Source organism: Vigna radiata, unplaced genomic scaffold (genome assembly GCF_000741045.1).
Source record: "Vigna radiata var. radiata cultivar VC1973A unplaced genomic scaffold, Vradiata_ver6 scaffold_959, whole genome shotgun sequence".
In the NCBI taxonomy this organism is placed as follows: domain Eukaryota; kingdom Viridiplantae; phylum Streptophyta; class Magnoliopsida; order Fabales; family Fabaceae; genus Vigna; species Vigna radiata.
In genome coordinates, this window is record NW_014542532.1 from 1 (window position 1) to 4,422 (window position 4,422).

The 4,422-nt window shown below is 32.3% G+C and overlaps 1 long non-coding RNA gene across 1 annotated transcript; it reads right to left on the minus strand.

The window, feature by feature from the left end:
* Positions 1-1,043: 1,043 nt before the first annotated feature.
* LOC111240893 lies at positions 1,044-1,535 on the minus strand. Its single transcript, XR_002666522.1, has 2 exons — positions 1,415-1,535; positions 1,044-1,225 (listed from the first exon to the last, which is right to left on the minus strand). It is a non-coding gene; the product is annotated as an uncharacterized LOC111240893 (long non-coding RNA).
* Positions 1,536-4,422: the final 2,887 nt, after the last annotated feature.

The window sequence follows — 4,422 nt, forward strand, 5'->3', positions numbered from 1 at the left end:
TTTTACCCTGAAGCCCACCACATGCGAGGTCTAAGGCTGTCACATGACCAGAAATGGGGTGACAGGTCACTCCAGACCAAGAGCAGCAATCTGTTTCATTTTCCCATGTTTCTATGCTTGGATAAACATCACAATAACTAACATTAATGGTTAAGGAGGCCTTGAACTGAAGCAATGCAAGGTTGTCATGGGGGTGACACCAGGAATGGGAGAATGAAAAACGAAAGAGCAGAAATACAGGAAACAACCATCCCATTCCCATGGATGACTTCATTCTAGCTTTTTGCAGTTTCCTTTGGTCACACAGACTTAGTATGAAGGAAATTTACTTGGAAAAAGATAAGAAATTCAAGATGAATATTTATAGCCAAATTAAAAAGTTGAGACATGTTTTTTGTGGCTAAAATTAAGCTTTGATTGTAATCCTAGACTCCTAGATTGTAAACCTTTAGTGGGACCGATGAGAAGAAATTTTATTTTCTGCTACAGCTTTGACAGTGAACCACTTTGGACATATCTGCATATACTCCATTCTTCCTATTAAATTCTTCAGGAACAATTCTAATGAGAAGTTTAGAGTTTCTGTATCTTTAATTATTATGTCAAACAAATAGTATGAAATTTCTACCCTATTTATTACGCTGCATTCCCAGTACTGCCACTCACATTGACTTGGAAGCCATTGTGGTTCACAGCTAAAGTAAGCAATGACTTTAGCATTGAGGTTCAAAAAAATCAACGACAATATGTCCCACAATCATTGCTTCAACAAAAAGATGTCATTTTCCAAATGATGTACATACAAATTTGACAAACCAAGGATTCTTGAAAAACAGTGTTAAAAAATATATGAAGAAAAAAAAAAGGATACTGCCTTGTGCCAGATGATTCAACCAAATTAGAAATCAAAAAACAATTATGAATAAAATGATTTAGTTTCAGCATTTGTTCCTTTCGATAACATTGAGGAAAAACCTTAACCTCAGAAAATGAACAGTTATGAATGAGTATTGATGAAAATAAAAGAAGAATCATCCCTGAGATGAAGGAAGTAAGATTTAGCATCTGATATAAGTTAGATTTCACAAAGCTTCCATAAAGAAGCAAAAGAAATAGATAGAGTATGATAAAACAACATTAATCATTGAATATTTTTTCAGCAGAGCTTCTTCCTTTTGGCCATGCAATTTCAGCATCCCCATTGAGATGTGATTAACAATTCTTCCTACATGATACAACACCAGGGATAAAGGCATTAGGATCAATATCAATTTTCGTTACAAAAAGAAATTGAAGCAGAATATCATGAAAATTTGAATTACATGTGAAAAAAAAAATGACTAATGATCACCATTGTTTATGCTATCATATTTTATAAACTACAAAAAGAATGGGCATGGAATTTACAACTTACCACAAAACGAGCCACCTCTGTGGCATTATGAACATCTATTCTTTTTGGAGTGATCTCAGTCAGAAGAAAAAATGGCAACCTTGTTTGATTACAGAGACCAAAGAAAAATCAGATATGAGAAAAAAAAAATTATATGAATACAAATATACACACCATATGAATTTTCCGTGGTCAATCTGGTAGAATAGATCTGATTGACAAGATAATTTATACTTCTATAGTAAATCCTACAAACACAAAAATTAACACTTTAAGATAAGGTATATCCTACATTCTACATCCTATAATGTTGTCTAAACTTCTGATATTTGACAGCCTTTTAAATGTATAAATTCAAATAAAGAAAAACACAACAGAGATGAAGATATTTTTCATTTTGCAGTACTAGCAAAAACAAGCCCAACAAAACAAGACAAAGGTAAAAAACTGAACGCCCAAATCACTTTTAATAAAAGACAAATTCTTGATAATTGCTTCATGCACCCCATCATTCTTAAAATTTCACTTTTATCCTTGATAAAGTCGGTGGTGACGGTGGTGACTATGTTTTATATGAAAGTTCTCTTCTTAGCAGAGACGGTGGTGACTGTGCAACCTTGTGTGTTCTCCGGTAAGCTTTGTTGGAGGTTTGAGATATGGAACGTATTTTTCGTGGTGCATAATAGGTAAAATGTTAAAGATAAGATTCCCGGAAGTCAGAATCCGAAAAGTCTAATCTGGAAATAGGCTTAAGAAAATTTGATTCAGAAAAAGTGTGGGAGGTGAGAAATAGTTTTCCGGATTCTTATTTTTGGAAGAGTAAAATATCATTTCGGAAATATTAATCCGGACTTAGTTGAGATGATCATGACTTATAGAAAATGAATTCTGTATTGTATTATTGAATGTCCACGAAAAGTTCCAGAATGAATTCTGTGTTGTATTATAGAAACTAACAAATATAATAATTTTTTATCTTAATAAAATAATTTAGAGGTTATTTTATCATTTTTACATATCATCGGATACACATACACTCACATAAATTATTTTCAAATAAATAAAAACATTGATATAAATGAAAAAAAAAGTTAAAATATTAGGTAGGAATTTAGAAATAATAGTCAAATAAAAACAAAAATATTAAAATTTTAATATTTAGAAAGTAACAGAGGGAGTGTTAAAGCTGTTCCCAGCACCACTGGTGGAACTGACCTGAAAGTAAAGCCCTAAGTATATTTTGACTTTTTCTTTCGTTTTTTCATCTTAAAGCATATTATTTGTATCTTTATCTTAATGGGAGTGTCCACGTGAGATTATTTGTTTTCAATACCATTTAACAGATAATATTAGTTTTCCTTAATTCTTTATTATCTATGCAGATACAAACATAACTTATCTTCATATATTGATATGCATGTTCATCACAATATTATCTTCAATTTCGAAGTTTAACAACATCAATCAGCTAAAGGTCAATGTGTTCTACAAATGCCAAAACTTAGAGGTTAAAAAGGAAGACTTCTCTTCCATTCTGTTGCTTCATGATCAATCAAAACAACAAAATTTTGTTCATGGAATTACTAATCTTACATAGTCTTTCCTCTGTTTTAGCTTTCAACCCATTCCTGTTGTCTACTATTATTCCTTTTAGGGTGGAAAATGAATTAGTCTGAAATTGATTTTACCATTTTTTCTATAACTCCTCCCTGACTCTTCCCATCATTGTTCCGATATTACAATGGCTTGATATTGGCGCTATATCACACTTCCCAATTACAAAATACTAAAAATTAGGAACCAAATAACATAAATATGGTGTGGCACAAGTTTAAGGGTAGATTTAGTAGATATCAAGAAAACTAAATGTTTCGGATGTGGGTTCAAGGTCAACTGTCCAATCTTTTATGTGTTCGTCCAAGTTTCAACTTTGTCGAGTGAGAAGTCACTTGTGCATCCAAAACATGATACCTGCAAAAGATAACTTAATGTCAAAGTCATATCAACTTAGACAAATAGTAATGAATGCTTGTAATTAATTCATAATCTACTTTTTTACCTCAAACTTTTGTTTAGAAATTTTGTGGTGAATTTTTAATTAAGGTCAGTCAAATTACGACCCAAACTTAAATAACATGTTTTAGTCTTGAATTAATCTGTTTTAGGGTTAATCTACTTTGGTTTTGTACAATTTGATCGGTTTGATACAAGATTGGACAATATGTTAAATGATCGCTCAAGCTTAATGGTGTTATTTGTGTGGTTTGGTTGATCATTCGGTCTAATGCATGGCTGTCCAGTTTGTTTGGTGATTGAATGAGTTTAATACATGGTCATCTGGTCTTTTTGGTGATCATCCACACTCAATGGCTAGTCACCGGGTTGGTGGTTGACCATCTGATCTGATGCATGGTCGTCCAGTCTGTTTGGTGACCATTCAAACTCAATGGCTTATTGTCGCGTTAGTGGTTGACCATCTGGTTTGATGTATGGTCGTTCAGTCAGTTAGGTAACTGTCTAGACTCAATGACATGTTGCCAAGTTGGTGATTGACTATGTTAATTATAGTTGACCAAATGATTATACAATACACTGAAGAAAATGAAAATCGTAATAAAGGATAATACATCCAATTCAATGTACAGTAGTTACAGTGCACTTGCAGGGTTAGAATTGCATTGAAATTACATGTCTAAAAACATTCGTATATATGATCAAGATGATTCTTGATCCAATGATCAAAATATCTTATGTTTGTGTAAAGATTCCAGATATGATTTCAGCAAAATAATGTAACATGAAAGCTTACTATACCATAACCAAATATAATGCTAACATCAATTTATAAGATGCATTTACAATCTGCTAATAACTTGGTATGCCTCATGCTATTTGTTGTGTGGAAGTACCCGTCAGGTTCAATTTCCATAAAAAATCACAATTCATGTAATCCTCCAGATTTTCATCATTATCTAGAAACTTTTTCTGTTTCAATTTCTATAAGTGATCATCGGATTTCTCAAAACTGG